This window comes from Prionailurus viverrinus, chromosome B3 (genome assembly GCF_022837055.1).
Source record: "Prionailurus viverrinus isolate Anna chromosome B3, UM_Priviv_1.0, whole genome shotgun sequence".
NCBI classification, from domain to species: domain Eukaryota; kingdom Metazoa; phylum Chordata; class Mammalia; order Carnivora; family Felidae; genus Prionailurus; species Prionailurus viverrinus.
The window spans coordinates 48,391,715-48,411,233 of NC_062566.1; positions in this window are offsets into that span (position 1 = coordinate 48,391,715).

Genomic DNA, 19,519 nt, shown 5'->3' on the forward strand with positions numbered 1-19,519 from the left:
AGTGAAAACATATGGTATCTGTCTTTCTCTGTATGACTTGTTTCACTTAGCATAACACTCTCCAGTTCCAACCACATTGCTACAAAAGGTGATATTTCATTCTTTCTCACTGCCAAGTACTATTCTATTGGGTATATAAACCACATGTTCATTAACAAGCAAATGGATACACTGGGGTGTAACTAAACAATAGAATACTACTCAGCAACCTTAGGAACAGACTGTTGATGTGAGCAACAACATGAATGACTCTCAAAATCAATATACTGAGTGAAAGAAGCCAGACAGAAAAGAGTACAGACCATATGATTACAATGCTATAAAACTTGAGAAAATGCAAACTAATCAACAGTGACAGGAAGAGATCAGTAGTTGTCTGGGGATGGGGCAGAGGAAGGGATGGATTACAAAAGGGTGATGGAAATGTTATCTTGATTCTGGTGATGATTTCACAAGTGTGCATATATATGTTAAAACTCCTAAGACTGTACACTTTTAAGTATTTGAGGTTTATTGTATGTCATTTATGCCTCAGTAAAGTGGTTTTCAAGGGATGGAGGGAGATGGGTTCTGATGTAATTCATGCCACCCCACCCATACACTCAAAGGGTGTGAATGGTTGGAACTGTGTTTTAGTAGAAACTTAGGGAGCAGTGAGTCTGGTACTTTGCTTTCCTATTTGGCTATCTAGTATCGACCTTTCCCTCAAGCTGGGGGAAGGAGAAGAGGGAGGCACAATGCCTAGTGCCAACCAGCTGTGGCCTTAAAGCTTCCTCCTGCACAAGGAGGATCATTCCCTCAGACAGGGGAGCACACAGGCCAGCTGCGTGGGCAGTCAGCCAAAGTAGCCACACAGGGCTCAGTGTTCAGAAGGGGCCCCCACTAGCAGGTTTAATGTTCTGTGTCACAGTATTGAAATTCTTAATAATTTCATCTTTGATTTTGAGCTTTGTAAGAGAAGTCTGATGGGACAGTGGATGTACTGGGAAACTGGACCTTTGGCTCATGCAAGGTCACCTCTTGTGTGGCTTCCCTGGGGACAGGGATGAGTTCTCTGCTGCCCTCTGCCTGGCAATGGCCTGGGCATGAGAGGATCAGTGCTGATGCACAGCCAGGGGGCTGAGTCACAGGGTGGTGGCCCCTGGAGCAACTGTGAGGGTCTGCATTTGCCCATAAAATATCCCTGTGCCTGAGGTAGCCCAACATTAAATGGCAAATAAAAAACACCATGACAGGTGGAAAGAAAGACTGCAAAATAAAGGAAAAGTCCTTTTTCCTGCTTTTGGAACAAGAGGCTTCTGCATTTTCATTTTGTACTGGGCCCTGCAAACCTTATGGTCAGTCCTGGCTGCAGGGCAGGCTGCTTGCAGTCACGGCACTCGTCCCCCACCCGGCCTGCTCTGGGCTCCAGCTGTTGACTGCCACAGGTACACGAGGGCTGATCTTGCTGCAGCAAGCTTCCAATGCCCCAGGGGAAAGATTTGACTCATTCACCCTGCCCAGGAGTGATAGAGACCGGAGCCTAGGAATGGAAACTCTGGAATGTAGGGCAGACTTGCTCTCCAGAATAGGAAGTCTTATCAGGGTAGAAGCAAGGCAAGTCCCACTCTCATAAGATTCTTCTGCTTATGGTCCTCCCTGTTCTTTGATTTCATCTCTGGTGTGGAATAAGGGTGAAAGTCCCAGTTTGTTGTTTTGAAAAAAGTAACCATGACAACAGCCAAGTCCACAGAGAGAGTAGTAAAATCCATCAAGCTCACTTTCAATACCTTGCCTTTCCTTCCAGAACGAATACTCCTAGTCAGACAATGATCCAGCCACAACAAAAGACCAGACCTTAGAAAAATGTCATGTGCTTGGCCCATCATAGATTAGTGGCAGTACCTCGTTGATTTGTCAGTTCTTTGCCTCCAGCTTTTTCCACGCAGTCCAGGTCAGGTTTAGAAAGCTTATTCTAAAAGGGCCAAGAGCAGATATGAGCTCTTTTTAGGGAATATGCCCTACAAATCTGTTAAGCTCATGGATTTAGAAGTAAAAATAAACTTAAATGAGTCCATTAAATGAGTCCAGGGGTGAGAGAAATTTTGGAGTAATCCTCGACTCCATGTATTAGAGAATGAACTGGCAGAAGCTTATCCACCACCTCCAGCTATGTGAGGAGGGACATGCTTTTTCCTTCTGCCTGGCAGGGGAGGGTCTCCTACCCAGCCTTTCTTGGAGGCAGACTGAAGCAGTATAATCTGCAAGGGCACTGGCTGGGAAGACAGGAAGTCTGGGTTCTTAACTCTGTCACTCATTAGCTGTGAGACCTTGGTTGGGTACATAGTTTAACCTCTTAGGATATGTCAATGTTTGCCATGTTTTATCAATATATATGCAAGTGCCTTTTAACGAGAGGAAAGTGTCGTGCACGTAATGTGACATGTGAGAGCATTATCACATATTCCTCTTTGCTCTTCTCTGAGCCTGGCAGGGTAGGGTCGAATCTGGCAGGTTTTTGTCAGGTAAAAGCTAAGTCTTCCTCACCTGATTCTGGGCTGCATATAGGGTCAGATTTACAGAGAGAACAGAGGCTTACTGCACCTTTGCACAAAGGAAACCAGCTGTTTTTCTTAGTGTTGGGGAAAATTAGATTTGTTTTGTCTCTGAGGCTATTAACTAGGTTTATCAAGACTGGTCATATTCACTAACCTGTAGCCTGGCACTTGGCCTGTTGGGTATCAGGGTAGCTGAAGCTCAAAGAGTTACAAAGGTCAGGCAGGTAATGATCAGAGTATAATAATCAGGGGGAAGGGAAGGGGGCCTGCCACTTTGAAAGGAACAGCAGAGTGTTGCCACAAGAGAATGTGAGTCCAATGTGGCCAGATTGTCTGCGTTTTTCTCAAGAGAGGCCTGAAATCTGGACTTTTAAATGTTAAGATATTCAGAATTTTAAATAATGGCAACAAAAGCAAATTTAAAGCACAGTATAAGCCAAAACGAGACAGGTTAGCAGGGTGAGTGGGTTAAAGATGGAAACTTTGGTTAAGACAGGGACACACAACAGAAGGCTGTCCTGGGCCGCTCTTCCTGGAGAGCACCCTAAGAGGAAGCAAGACTCGAGAGCCTCTTTATCCAGACTGCCAGTCCCCTGACTCAGCTTCTCCTTTTCTGTCACTCTTCCTTCCAGTCTGTGGAGATTTCACCTCTCTGTGGAAGGACGAGGTTAGAAGCTTCTATAAGCCAAAGTCATTAATGTGGCTAGTCCTTGCCCACCCCTACAGGCCTGGATTTTGAAACTCAAAAGCCAGGAAAATATTTTTTCCCTCTGTGTTCTGCTTCCCTGAGGCAATGAAAAATGCTCAGCTGACATACTAAGGAGAGGGCATAAGGAGTGATCGGTAATGCTAGCTAGCTTGCCCCTACCTCGGGGCTAGACTGGAGGGAGGGACATCACACGCACAATCTCAAGAGGCCCAAATGGGGATGGTGTGCTTGGGAAGTTAGGACTAGTTTGGTATAGCTGGGCGGAGTATAGGGCACATGGCAGGGGAGGCACCTGGAAATGCAGATGAAATAGGACTTAAGAGAAAATAGATGTCTGATTACTTATGTTATTTTTGTAATAAAGTTACTCTGCAAAGTTGGTGAGCAATCCTTCATTCAGTTTTGTATAATTTATCATCTATACACTTTAAAGTGACATAAAGGGCCTTGGAAACCATGATCTGGAAACCATGCCTGTCATCATTTGGGTGGTCTTGACCTCTGAGGGTACTAGGTGACTCTAGAATTCATGGAGTGGTGTGCCACAGCCCACAGGAAACCTCGCTATTCCTGGAACTGCTAGTGTTTTCTGCCTGCCCTCCCCTCCTCCCACGCCAGCTCCCACTCCCTGTGTCCCCAGGCTCCGCCAGCTCCTCTTCTTCCCCGGTGACTTGTGATTAGTCCAGCTCTGTCTCTGCACCATACCTGGGCTAACCCCTGAGGACCCTGTGTTCCCGTCTGCCCTCTCAAGTGAAGGATGTGTTTTCAATCATCATTCCCCCAGTGTCAGTGTTGGGAGCTGGGGCTGGTGTCTCCCAGGGTGCTGCTTCTGGACCGTTACTCCCTTTCTCTCTCTAAAGAGTTGAAACCTGCTTGAGGCTCACACTGTCTACCCACCCACCCTGTCTCCCCTAGTCAGTCTCTTTCTCCATGTCTTTCCTCTCTGCCCTGTCATCCTAAGCAGCTAAATGTCCTTGTGGCTGGTAAAAGCAACAAACGCCCTGCGTGTAGAGCTGCATGATGCTTGTACGCTCAGCGACTTTCTCTCTCCACCATAGCAGGCTCCCCCGGAGGCGGTTGGGACCTTGGTGTCATCCAAACCTGCACCTCCTCTGAAATCTCATTCTCTCACCACATCCTCCAGCTCATTTGTCCAGGTGCCCTCACTGCGAGATCTCCACACCAGTGCTCCCTCCACTTTCTCTGTCCTTGAACCTCCTCCAGTCTTTCCTTCCTTCATACCTGCCTTAGAGGAGATAGTTCCTCCCAAAGTTCCCTAAACAGATTACTGAATGCACCGTGCCCCTTCCAAATGTCCCCACCTGGCAAAGGCCTGAAGAACTATTCATGTCTGTGTTGACCAGATGAGCGTCAGTGAAGGGTATGACACAACTGGACATTTTAGCATGGCTCTGACTTCATGTTCTCCAACCTCGTTGAGGCCCTCAACACTGTGCTTTTCAAGAAGCTCTCTTACCACGTTCACAATCAACATTTCATTTCTTCTCAGAGCTCCATGTTTCTGACCTCTGTATTCCCAGAGAAGAAGCCTGGCAGAGAACACTGGTCAGCTGTGTTTGCACCTGTCCTCTCTTCCTTATGTATTACAGCAGAGCACAGGTCTCTCCTCCAACCAAAGCCAGTCCCTCTGCAGGTGCCCTGATCTCATCCCCTCCTGCCTAAGCAAGGGTCCTGCTCCATTAGGTAGGTCCTTCTCCAGCCCATATCTTCAACCTCTGCCTCATACTTGGATTTCACTTTAAATCGATGCTAGAATCCTCCATTATAAGCAAAGCCAAGCAAACAAAACTCCCCTTAACTGCACACATCCCTCAAGTTCTCACTTAATCCGTCCACTCTCCATCCACAGCTAAGCTTTCTAAGAGTTATGCACGCGTGCTTCTTCCACCCTATCTCCTCTTCTCCTTTCCAGGTGGGCTTCCTACTTCACCACTTTGAGGAAGAAGCTCTTGCTGGGGTCCCAATAGCTTCTGTGCTTATCAATATCAACTTTCTGTCTTCCTCTAACTTGACCTCCCAGCAGCATTTGATACAGTTAACCATATCCTCCTTCTTGAAACACTCTCTCCTCTTCTCTTTGGTGATAAAATCCTATTTCTTCTTTGTGCCTACTGGCTCTTTTTTCTTGGGATCTTTTGCTTGTTCCTCCTCCTCCCAAATTCTGAATTCTTGAGTTCTTTGGGAGCTTCTTTCACACCGCTGTGTCCCTTGGCAACTTCACCTTCTCCCAAGGCCTTAAATACCATCTCTAACCTGGTTTGCTCTTTTCTAAATCCTCACCTTTTCTATCACAGAACTGTAATTAAGTAATTAACTCGAGTGATTATCTCTATATTGATTGTTTCCCTTACTGGACCTGTAAATTCCATGAGGGTGGGCAATGTCTTCTGCATTCACCACCTCCATAATCCACTGGGCCAGCCCACAAAAAAAGTGGCTGAGCTTCAACACTGCTACTCAATGGGCCCCTGCTCTGCCTGCCAAAAGAGGAAGCAAACGTTTGCCTTCCTGGGATTGTCTAATCCTTAGAACTTGTCACCGCAGTCTGTTCTCCAGATGAAGTGTACAACTATCGTTTCTTTGTTGCAGAACAGGAAGTCCAGATATATTCTTTTGCCAAACATGGGGTGGGTATCTTGTATTAATAAAAATAAAACTAGAATTGAGGAGAGGGGGCTTCAAGTTTCTAAGCAGAGGAGTGACATGCTGAGCTCTATATTTTGAAAAGCTGTCAGTAAGGAGGAAGAATGGGGGAAAGGAGAAAATAGGGGCAGGGAGGGGCATTTGTGTGATTCTGTTCCAGGGGGAGGGCTGGTGAAAGCCTTAACTCACAGGTGGCACTGAGAATAGAGAGGAGAGGGAGGGGTGAGACTTGCAGAAATAAAATAGCAATTGAATATGGGGGTGGGATGGTGGGCAGTGAGACACTGCCCAGAATCAGAGGACTCTAGTATTTTGCCTTTCATCTTCTTCAGTGAACCCTCACAAACAGGCTGTTCTGTCTCTGGAAGGACCTGCTGCACACTTACATCCTTGGAATCCTATTCCTCCATCAGGATCTCTCTGAAGCACTCCTTAACTACCCCAGGGAGGATGACTCTTTTCCCCTCATGACCAAAGCACATTGTTCAAGTGGTCCATATCATTGCTGGTTGGTATATAACTGAATCAGGGCATTGTGCTATCTGTGATGAAATAGCTACTTCAAACTAGAACATTGGGAAAATAAATAAATAAATAAATTAAATAAATAAATAAATAAAGAGAAGCCTATTTAGTATCTTTATTTCCTTAACTTATAATTGACCAAAATTATCTCTTTTTATTATATCAAAGTTCTGGTGGGGTTTGTTAATAATGCCAATTACTCATTTCTTTAACGAGATTTATATAAAGGTCTTGGCTGATCCCAGCCTGCTCCTTCCTTTGGTTTCAGAGTCCACAATATCTTAACTCCAGAATAGCCTGAGACATCATCTCTGAGCTTCTAAATGACACTTGCATCTTGAAAACCCATGGTGATAGCTCTCCAACTCAGCTGGTTCCAATTAACCTCTTCTCAAGCTATCTGTATGTGCATGCTTTATTTAGCAATGCAGCCTTTTAAAAGGGGCCAGACATTTTTAGTCATATTGGACACACATTATAACATGGCTTAACTCCTATATGCTCTGGGCTGGCTGTTACACAGACTTCTTCATGTTTAACACTTCTCCTAAAATTTCCCAACATTCACTAAGGTTTCAGCAGCCCTTTAGGACGAATACCTTCCAGAAAATGCTCAAAATCCATCTGAATTCATGTCATACACCATCACCAAGGGAACTCTGCCATCTAGTTCCAGCAGAATCCTAATGATTCCATAAGACCTGAAAATCCGCCTCCTCAGGAGTCAGTTGCTGATTCCTGTCTCCCTCCTCTGATCAGAGTCAGTCCCTTTCCTGTTCCACCCTCATAATTTGCACACTCCTTTCCTGTGCAATTTATCACATAAAGCCTTGCTGTTTTTATTTGTACTCATGTCTTTCTCTCTAGCTGTATCAAAAGCTCCTTAACAGCACAGATAGTATTCTCTTAGTGTCCTCTCTACCTGCCCTCCACCCACCCACCCACCCATACTGGAAGCTTAATACCATCCCTTACACTTAGGTGGAGTTCAGGGTTCTAGAAAAGTCGACGAATGAATCATAAACATAATTTGGGTCATTTTTTCCCACAAAATGCATCACCTGTCTTTGCCCACATTGAAAGCCCTCAGCCTCTTCTCTGCCCACTCCTACTGGCTTCCTATAGTTTTTCCCCATCTGTCTGGCATTTCCCTCCACCTCTAGAGAGCTTTCCAATCTGCTCCCTCTTTTGACTCATTTTTAAAGCCTTGTAATAGGGCTAGTTCCAGAGTTTAGCATCCTTCCATTTGGAGAACTGCCCTACCACTCTTAGTTTCTCCAACCCTGATAACACTGCCTCCCACCCCCCTACCCACAGCAACTCTACAGGAAAGCCTCATGAAGTCTCCCTTGGTAAAGAGCTGGTTGTCTCAGAACCAGAAGAAACTATGTGCAGTGTCCAATTCACCCCTAAAATCTCCCTTGAAACTGAGGAACACAATGTGGTCTCTCTGGGTAATTTCCTTATACCATCTTTTCTTGCATTTAGCCAAAATGTTTACAGCTATCTCCAATTATTCTTAAACTTAAGTATTTGCCAGAAATGGGTCCTTGTGTAATGCATTCACCATTATTTCTCATGCAAAAATTTTATTTTTAATTTTTTTTCCTTTGGTGGTTACTTGACAGATGCTCCTGGTGATAGTAATTCCTAATTCTGCCTAGCATGATTCTCAAGGTGCCTTCACCACTCACTATCTCCTCTAGCGATCACATCATCCTCTGAATGGTGACAGGGCAGGGATCATTAGCCCCATTTTACAGACGTACAATGTGAGGCTAGAAGAGAGATTTTGTGATTTTCTGAAACTGCCATGGCTTGTAAATCACGGTAGGGGTTGTGGGTGGGGGCTACTTAACTCACAGCTTCCTAAGACTTTCCCACTTTCTCAAGCTTTTGTCAAATTTGTCATGAGCAGTATTTGCTGCAGCCAGCTTTGGTTCCTTGCACATTTAGTCATCTGCTTTAGCTGGATGACTCCCCTATTTTTTGGATTTGAACTAATTGAATAAATCAGGTTTACATTTCAAAGAGAAGACTGCTCTTCTAGTCTTCTTATTTTTGTAAATTTTTGTAACAATTTCAACAGGCCCTACCTTAGAATTCCAGGCAGCTGACAGATAAATAGGTATTGAGCACCTCCTTTGTAGCCCTCCTGTTAGACACTAAAAGGATGGCATGGGGTGGGACATGGTGGGAAATGGGGTGGAGAAGGAGTGTGGGGGCAGGAGGAACTGGAATCTAGTCCAAGCTCCACTAAAGTGGAGCCTCTTCCAAAGATTATCCCCCCAGTTGTGGATTTTTCTAAATCACACAAATGTACTGCATGGGCTGATAGAGGTCCTGCTGGGTGACTAGGGACTAGGGAGAGAGGCAAGATAGTTTACAATCTAACCTGAGGGTCAAGCCACATTATTAAAAGCACCTGGGTTGCACCGGAATAAAGACATGTTAGAAATGTCACCGAAGAAGTACACCAAGTGCTCACTGTGGTCGTGGGCAATAAAGGAAAACACAGGTGAGAGAGGAGAGTGGGGAGATCTGGAAAGCTTTGTGGAGAAGGAGCAATGATTTGGAAATCATGCAATGCTAGCTAAAAGGAGAGGAACATAGTCCCATCCCCTGGCAGAGCTCTAGAGTCCTATCTAGCGCCTACTCAAGGAGCCTCCAGTCCTTTGGAAGTAGGTAGGATATGTAATGTTAGCCACCCAGTACACAAGAGGAGAGAGAAGAAAGCAAGAGGCAGAAGAGAGGATAAAAGCCAGCTTCTGAACCACACTGCCTGGATTTGAGTCCTGTTCCACCACTCAGTAGCTGAGTGGACCTGGGCCAGCTGCTGCTAGTTTCTGGACTTTAATATTAGTGCCTATCTCCTAAAGTTGAGATAAGGATTAAGTGAGAATACTACCTACAAAGTACTTAGAACAGTGCCTGGTATGCAGTAAGTGCTCAATAAGTGTTAGCTATTGTTATTTACATTTACTGATATATACACATATGCATGCACAAACTGCCTGTTATGATCCACAAGTAGGATTAGGAGCCTCAAACTGAGAGTTATTAGAGTCTAAAAGATACCACAAAAGGGAAAGAAGACTTGACCTTCTTGTGTTGCTGCTGTGTTTACATGGTTTAGCACTTTGGGATAGTATTTGGAAGAAAATATTGCAATAAAAATGGTGCTATTTGGGACTGACCTCGGTGCCCTGGGCTCAGGTACTGGAGTGCAGTGTCTAAGAAGCCAAGGCCTGTTTGGATTTCCTCACACCACGGCACAGAGGCAAAGCTCCTGTTGGCCACTAACCCATAGGCCAACATTCCTTTGAGCTGCACCCTTCCCAGAGGTGTTTGTGGTTCAGGCCCTGGGGTTTGTGGGAGACCAGTTCCATTGACAAGGGAAATTTCCAGGGTGGCTCTCCTCACCCTCACAGAATCTCCACCTGCTCTGCCCAGAACACAGAAGCCTGCTATGACATCCAGCCCCAAGTTCTGTACTTTGTGAAATCTGGACTCTTGGGCAAGTTACCTCACCTCTCTAAGCTACATATGTAAAATAGATATTAGAGTAAAATCTTTATGGGACTGCTTGCAAGCCTTAAATGTAATAAGGTAAGGCTTGGCATTCAATAAAAGGTAGCCATTATAATTATTAATAGCTGCAGTCATTATAGTATTGATGCTGCAGGCGGAGAGAAGGGGGTGGCTGCTTCTGGAAGCACACTTGAGACTCACATATAATGAAGGTGATTATGAAATTGTCTAAACTTGAGCACTTTTGAGAGTAAAGGGAGTGCTATTAACAATGGTGCAGGGACACTAGGTATAATTGGGACAATCCATGAGTCTCTGTCCACTGCTCACCCTTCATCTCCAATGCCAAGCTATCTGACTATATATATGTTTCTTCAAAACATAGTTCTTAATCGAATATTTTTCTCCTTCTTGACATCTTTGTCTTTTGAGGGTTATTTTCCATTAAGGTTGTCTATCATTTATTGGGGAATGAATATGTGTTAGTCATTATACTAGGTGCTTTAAGTAAATGAGATATAAAATGCTCACCAACCACTGTAGGAGGTAGATGCTACCTCCATTACAAAGCTATGGAATCTGAGGCTCAAGGAGGTTAAGTAACTTGCCCAACCAAGGTTACAGGTCTATTAAATGGTATATTGGAGATTTACCACATAGGCCAAAGGCCGGCCTATACTGGATCAGAATTTTTAGAGGTGAGCCCAGAATGATTTATGCGGGGCCCTCACACCCACCCCTCACCTGCTGGAGTGGGGTGGGTGCCAAGGTGAATATCTTCCTCTCCTATAAATGCCAATTTCCAAACCCTCAGGTCAGAGAACTGGGTGAATAACCAGTGGTTGCCCTCTTGATTTTCACAGAAATGGGAGCTTCATGAATATAGGTTATTAAACCCGCTCCTGGATTCTTTGTAAATGGAATCTTGTGTATTGTATAGCTAAGCTGGTGGCATATTTTATCTTTATTTTTTCCACTTTAAAATTCCTAGGGTGGGGAGAGGGGGTGGAAATCAGTATCTCTAGGCCCAATACTTTTTATTGGTAAGCTATCCAGACACACTTTTTTCAGCAATGTCTACTTTAGATTCTGCCATGGTGATACAGATACACTGACATACCCAATAAGTATCTGTTGGTGGAAAACATTAATTCTGAATGTCTGGTTCCATGTGAGCAAAGTTAGGGATCACATAAAACTGGGGAATAGTATTCAGAATTCAGCTGACCTCTTTGGGCAACTTTGTTGTTTCTGGGGCCATAATTTTCAGGAGGATGGTTCCCAAGGTGTGAGGAAATGATTGCTTCCTATAGCACTGGCAGGAGTGTGAAAAGAGCTCTTTGGCAAACACATTACTCATCCATCATTACAGAGCTTGTCACCTCCAGAGTGCTTTTCCAGAAGTAATCTCTACCTACATCATGTCCTAGCAAGTGGGAGTTTTCCTCCTCACCCTTTGGCTGGTTTCTTAGGACCACTATTCACAGCTTCCATGTAGAACTTGGGATCAATAGCAGGCAAGTCACAACTTTTGTCTCAACTAAACTTTGGCCTCAGGGACTGTTTCCATCCATGGGGCTAAAGGCTTCCAAACTTTCAGCAGTGGTGTTGAAGCCAGTCCTGAGGAGTGGAAACACCAGAAACCTTCCCTCCCCAACCACTTGTATGCATAACAAAATGAAAATGAAATCTCTTCTCAAATATTCTTTTGAGTAAAGATTCCTTTAAAGTTACTTTAACTTGGTTTTTATGGGAGACAGGGATCCCTCACTGTGTCCCAGGTCATGAGTGACTTTAATGAGAAATAGTGGAAGTCAATTTAGCTGAGCCCACCTGCACATGGGGCCAGTCCCTCACTTCACTCTGTTGACAGGTCAGGAAACCATGTGAGAATTTACAGCCCAGCTGTGGCAGAGACCCTCAGCACAAATAATGTCTGCTCCCAATTACTGGAATAGTGCCCGCATAATTTGGAAAGTTGTTTTCCTACTTTGGTAAGAGCATTGTGTTCTTAACTATCAGAGCCTTTGTACACACTGTCCCTGGAATAAGTCACCCCTTTGCCATTCCTTCTCCTGGAAAATACTATCCAGGATTTAAGATTCAGCTTATGTGGGCACTTGACCTCATCTGGGGAATCTGGAAGAGGTTTTCTATTACATACCCTTATAGGACCCCACATTCTCCCTCTGATAAATCTTATCTCAATTTTATGATTACTAGTTCAAGGCCTGTATTCACTACCAGGCCATGAGCTCTAGGGACAGGGCCTGTCAACCATGTTCCTCCTGTGCCCATCACCTGGCATGGCACCTAGAACAGAAGGTCCTTGGTGAAGGAGTGGACTCCTTGGAAGAATGTGTCTGGTTCACCAGCTGTGGTAGTTCAGAGTCTTTCAGGGATCCTTGGAATACTTATCTGAGTATTTGTACTATATCACAGTCTATGTAGATACTTCATCTAAGCTATCTCAAGGCAAGGAAGGCTTCATTATCTCCCATTTTACTGGGAAGGAAACTGAAGGCTCATATTGGTGTAGTAAATTTCCCCAAGTCACACAGTATGGGACAGAGCTGTAAAGTAAATTATTCCCCACCATGACAAACTACATTAACAATATAATGTCATAAAAACTATGACAATTCTGGGGCGCCTGGGTGGCTCAGTCGGTTGAGTGTCCAACTTCGGCTCAGGTCACGATCTCACAGTCCGTGAGTTCGAGCCCCGCATCGGGCTCTGTGCTGACTGCTCAGAGCCTGGAGCTTGTTTCACATTCTGTGTCTGCCTCTCTCTCTGACCCTCCCCAGTTCATGCTCTGTCTCTCTCTGTCTCAAAAATAAATAAACGTTAAAAAAAAAAACTACGACAATGCTGATTATGTCTTACTTCCAAGTTTCAGCTGGTCACAGATCACTCAGGGCACTTTTCAAACTATCACTTATTAAGGATTCACCCTTTACCTTTTTCCAAGTTTACCCTGCCTTGTAGAAATTTTGATTATTAGAATTCTCATGGCTGGCCAAAATCTCCCGTATTCTCTATTCCACTCACTCCCTGAGAAGCCTTTTTTATATATTTGCATTTCTGCTTGCTTCTTTTCCCTCCAGATGGGTCACTGACTTTCCTGTATAACCTATATTTTGCTCTTCTGGGCCTCCAAGTATATCTCTCTTCATTATTTATCCCCTGCTGCCTCCTACGTTTACCTTATCTTACTGTGGACCTTCCCTAGATGAGGTCTAGAGCACCTCTGACATCAACAATGCTGCCTTATTGTCACAAGGTATGGGCTCAGAATCATGGAATTGATGAGTAACTATTACATCAGACATTACAGGATGAAACAGATGACACAACTGTGCAGCCTAACCACTCATTTCAATAACAGAAGCTAAAACATCGCCAGAGCCCCTTCTTTGGAATTGCTTTCAGAAATCCATGGCACTTTACTTTTAATATCCTGGGGAGGGTGGATGGGTATTGAGGAGGGCACATGTTGGGATGAGCACTGGGTGTTGTATAGAAACCAATCTGACAATAAATTTCATATTTTAATTAATTAATTAATTAATTAAATCCTGGGTAAACTTCTGGGTTCAAAATGGTGGATGAAGCACATGCTATAGCCTTTCTTTGTCACACAAAATCTCTGGAATTGATAGAAAAGATATTTTTAAAATCTACAACTGAACTATAAAACAAGAATGGAGCCCTCCTTGGGCCAGAAATTCTGGGATGGGATCAAGCTGATAAAGGAAACAAACCAAAATACAAACAGAAAAGTATCCTTACCAAGGCAAGACAAAACCCAATGGAGTTCCATATGTGGAGAGAGTAGATTAATAGAGCAGGAGGAAACTAGGGGCAATAAGAAGATTGAGGAACTAGCTTCAGGAACTTCTGTATATCTCCTGTCCCCTTATCAAGCAGCAGCTCAGGTGGGGGCTCTTTCCAAAGAAGCTGTTGGCACATAAGGTTGGAGCTGGAGATGCAGAGTATATCCAGGCCCAAAAGGCTAACTCTAAGAAACTCTGACTAGTGACATGTTCCACCCCTTCCTCACTCTTCCTGTAAACATATTTGGAATACAAACTGCACTGAACATCCTGTCTCTTCTCTTCCTCTCCCAAAAGTGGACAAACAGAAGCAGCCAGCTGACTAACAGGGAATTTCAGCCACAAAAATGGGCACATAATTAAGACTCACCAAAATGTGATGAATGCCAACACCATGGAAGGAAGTCACAAACTGTAGAGAGTCTCCACCTGAGGAAATAGACTTATTGATCAATCAAAACTGAGCCTTAGAATACATTGAATTAATAATAGCCTCAGAGACATCAGCAGATATTACATCCATAAAAAATTTACATATAATGGACATTAATATTTTGATTTTTGAAGTAAAAATCTGAATGGAAGGACTGAAAAGCCAAATAACAGTTGAAGAGCTGGGAGATTCAATCAAGCCAAGAAATTATCTCAGAATGTAGCACAAAGAGATAACAGAGATGGGAAATACAAAAATAACAGGTAAACATGAAGAATGGATCCATAAGACTCAATGTTTGTCTAATTGGTGTCCTAGGAGGAAAAGTAGTGAGAATGGAGGAGAGACAACATCCAAAGAAATATTGGACAAGATGTCCCCAGAACTGAAGAAGACTGCCTGAATTCTCAGCAGTGTAAAAAAAAAAGTCACATACAATTATCTCAATGAGCCAATTCTTCACTCGCTGATGATAGACTTGCTTTGGGAAGCAGTAAAAGGTCATTTGAAGCCAAGTGTGCTAGAACAGATGGATAATCAAACCCAGAGATGTAAGTTAAGTTAGATGTAAACTTAAAATATTTTTTCAAGGCTCACAAATTAGTTTTGAAGATGCCCACCTCTAGTATTGGCACCCACACAGGCAGTTTAGCTAGTGGAATTTTCTATTTCCTCAAATCTTCCTCTAGTTTTATAGCATAGGAGTACATGAACAAACTATAAGCCAGGGGGTCAACTAAGAGAATAATGCCTCTCCTGTATCCTCCCTCATCATCCTCACCCTGCTTAGAGCTTCATCAGTAGATGTTAATGCTTTCCAACATGGATCCAGCTTTTTCAGTCTCATTATCCCCAACCACTCACTCATTCCTGCCTCTAAGTATTAACAAAACCCTGTCCTCTTCTTACTGTTAAAACTCTAACCACATTTCAAGGCCCAGAACAAGTTTCACCATTCATAAAAAACCTTCTTTGGCCACATCTCTGTGCTAAGATCTCTTTGTACTTGTCAACAATATCATGCTTACTAGGTTTTTTTTTTTTTTTTTTTTTTTTTTTTTTTTTGCTTTTTCTCCCACTAGACTACAGGTTCCCATAGAGCTGAGAGAGTGCCAAGCATTTCTCTTGTGCCCTCCAAAAAACTGCTCCAGGCACCTGTTAAAATGAAAAATATCCCTAGGAGGGAGAACAAGTTGAATGATTATTCCCTGGAGACTAATCATTTTGGTGATAGATGATTTCCTATGACTAGGGGGAAGAAAGTGAGTAGATAGAAAATGTGGGCAAATGACACAGAAAAGGAAGTCTGGCTGAGGAAAGGCACCTAGAGGCAAACATCAACTATTCTTCAATTCTGTTCAGGCCACCTCAGCATCTCTCACATGATCCCCAATTACTCCATGACAAAAGGGTCATAGAATAACTGACCTCCAGACCAATGAAGCTTAAAGACTACCACACTCCCTAGGAGTACCCAAGGGAGGTGCAGGGAGTACCCAAGGGATCTGGCCCCAATGTACAGATTTCTTCAGTGACCTCCCCTGGGACACTACTCCAGTCCAGAGACTGCTCCTTCTAGTTTCTCCCAGGACTGGCCCTTATGACTTAATGCTCTTGTCGGAGACTGAAGATTAATAACAATAACATCTGTTGAACTCTTACAATGTGGTAGATGCTCTGATAAGGCCCCCACATACTTTATCTCTTTCCTTCCTCATAGTTACCATATTAAGACATACTATTTCCCTCCCCCTTTTTCTGATGAAGAAACTGAGGCAGAGCTATAGAAATGAACACACACAGTGATGGGGATCCATCTGAACCCAGGAAAAATAATGGGATGGGGAGGGATGCAGGAGCAGCTTTGAGTTTCCCTGTCAATACTTATTCTTTTCACCTGCAAAGCCTTTCCTTCAACCTGATACCTTGAAAATAATGCTTCTCCTTCAAGGCTTACTCATTAAACCGTACCCAACCTTGCCAGGATAACCAGTTTCTCTTGTCTTCTCACAGTTGTTTATGCCCCTGGTTAAACTCTTATAATTTGACTTATATTATTAGTAATAACAGGGGGGCTATGTCTTGTCCAAATTAACTCCTTGGGGGCAAGGACCTCATTTTGTTCATTGCTATATTCCTAGAGCCTAGAACAGTGTCTAGGATGTTGCAGATACTAAATTTTTGGAGTGAACACAGCAGTCGGCATGTGCGTGTATTCTCTCCCATGAGGTGGGACCTTCCATGGCAGAGATACAGAGATACCATGAGCCTGAATGCCTAGAGAGGGTTAAAGTATAGCCATGGACAGTGTCAGTGTGAGGTTTAGGCCACAGATAGGATTTCAGGGTATCAGAAATTCTCCCCTTAAATTTTTCTCACTGATTCCATTGGCGGCACAATCTACCACCTTACTATCATCAAGGTTTCACCTGATTTGGGATCCAGGTAAAATGTAAAATTTCCCAGAGGATATTTTGTTCACTTACAATCTGAAAATCACACTCTGCTGGTCAGTGAAGGTGGTTTTGATCTGGAAAGAGCCTCTGAGATACTGGGAACCTGAGGTGGAAGGTGAAGGAAGGAACTGGCCCCAGGAGTTAATTTGAAGTCTGTGGATGGGCCTCAGGGGGGTCCAGAACCCAGAATTATATTCAGAAGCATCGCATGTTGAATCCTAAGTGTGTTTCTCCAAAATGAAGTTCCACAAGTTCTTTCATTAGGTTCTCAGAATGGGTCTGGGGCCTTAAGAAGAATGAGAAGAGCTGGAGGAGATAGCCAAAACCAGCCATTTGCACCCCAGTTTCTCTGACATCCCAGTTTTACTCTGGGCACCTGGGCTGGCCTAGGCAATGGTGCCCTACAGGCACCACTGGTTGGCCTAAGGCAATGGTGCACAAGGAAAAAGAACAAAGGAAGATGAAAAGGGGCAAAAGCACTGGAGAGGGCCAGGAGGGGAACCTAAGATAAAGGGTAAAAATGTTGGGCATCAGACACAGAACTAAAAGAGGTCATATGGCCCAATCTGCATGTTTTAGAGATAAAGAAAGGCGGTCCAGAGAGGTGAAGTAACCCGAACACTTGGGGTCAGCAAGCAGCTCTTTTGCCAAAGACTGACCCTGCTCTAGGCCATCTCTATGGCCTCACAGTTTGTTCATTCAACAACAGATAAGCTCACAAGGAAAGGCCAGTAATGCTCCTGTTATCTGACTGTTTGGGTGGTGACTGTGGGCCACTGCATTGCTGAAACTTGGCATGTGGAATCACAGATAAGATATGGAAGACATTCCCCTGGGGATGCTTTGCTGACCCTAGGCCCAAAAAGTTTAACCTGCTAACCATTCACTTCACTGACATTTACTGAGCACTTGCTAGGTAAAAGGCACTCATGGTGGTCTCCACGGAGGCCACAGAGAGGAGAAAGATGTGACTCTTAGCCCTGGAAGAACTATGCTGTGGTAATGACGAAAGACATCCCACTGCATGGGCAGCTGAGTGTTCTGCATAGGAGACCGGTTGTTACCACATCCAGGTAGGTGAGCCAAAGCAAGGCCACTGGGGCCTCACTGCAGTAAATCTTGTACACCAAGGCTCAGGGAGGGCTCTGGATCTTGCCACAAGAATGGGATTCAGTGGTTTCTCAGCTACTCTAGGCAGTCCTACTTCGGGACCTTGCATAGTTGCTCCCAGAGTCATGGAGTCCCACAAGCCCATTGTAGCACAGGGATCTTAAGCCTGAGGATTTTAGCCAGTGGTGGTGGTTCTGGAAATTTCACTTTAGCCCTTGTCTCCATGTCCTGAGCTAGAGAGAATTTGCTTCCTCAGCCAGGGCTCAGGGAGGCTTGCGAAGCAAATGAGCTCAAGAGGGCTAGTTAGCCACTGTGACTTGAACTCAGGCCCCAACTCCAAATCCTGCTCCTGTGATATTCTCACTTCTGATCTTTCCTTCTTCAGGTTAAAAGCCTAAGAATAGGCTGAAAAATTCCACTACCTATTTCCTCAGAGGCCAGACAACATGTTAGGTCTTGTAAAATGGAATCACAAAGTGAAGTGGGAGGAAACCTCTTATTGAAAGGACTTGTGCTATGGGAATGGTGGGCAGTCTGCCCCTTCTGCCTCCTCCACAGGACAGGTCTTAGTGAGAAGATATGGTTTGATGTCAGGCGGCACCTGTACGAGAGGGTCTGAGGGCCCCATGGAGGGCCTCAGGTCTCACAATACCCCTCCCTTGTCTCATGGCCAGAAAGGCTTTTAATGATCAAGATCTAAGAGGATTTGCAGGGGGTCACTGCTGACTATACTTTAAAAACAAATTCTCTTGGCAGAGGATCTCATATACAACCCATGGGGGAGACAATGGGGTAGGTGTGTGAGGGACAAGAGGGAACACTCAGAGGGGCAAAGTTGAAAGCTGAGGTAAAAGAGCAGCCAGACCAACTGGTAGTTGGACAGTAAGCTATGGTAAAGGAGCATTTCCACAAACATGCAGTTGTGGGATCTCAAATATGACAAAGAAATCCCCAGTCCTGCCTGATGCCCAAGAGCTTTGGATCCACATGCTCATGTGAAATGTGGATTTTGGAAGCCTGTGCATTTATTAGAGATGGAAACTTGCCTGTCATGCACTGTCAATAGTCTTCCCTACTTGGTTGGAATGCTAGTGGCTGAGGTCTTGTCAGTGATCCCTAAAGGGGGGTCCAGGCGAACCACACAATGTTTATCCCTTCGGATTTTCCTTGTTGGTTTCTATTATCTCTCCAGCTCCAGAACAAAATGTTGCCAGGGACTCACTTGAAAGCTTGCTGGAAAGAATGACTAGAACCCGCCTTGTCATGACCCTGGTAAGAGGGCATGGAAATCAGATCACAGAATGTGGGTAAACGTTTCCCACTTTTAAGGGACAATTCACAAGTGACAGTAGTTCCCTGGTTCTCATGTAGTTGGTTAATTTTTCAAGGGAGATAACTGTGCAATTGGAAGATCTCAAAGTTTCTTTCCAGCTCTGACCCCCTGTGTTTCCTTGATGTAGAAGTTCAGGAGCAGCTCTGCCTGTCATCCCAGAGAGCTGTGGTCCTCACACCAGGCCCTAGCTTAACAGCACCTTCCTCAGAACTTGTCTTATGCCTCTCATGTTTGAATGTATCACCTCACCCAGACAGGAGCCTTAATAAATGTTTATTTAATGAAACTCTCCATGACTCTGAGTTTTAGAGTGATTTGGCAGTCAAAAGCAAGAGGGTCCCAGGCTCCTGTCAAAGAAAGGAGGAGGGGTATTTATAGAAACCTT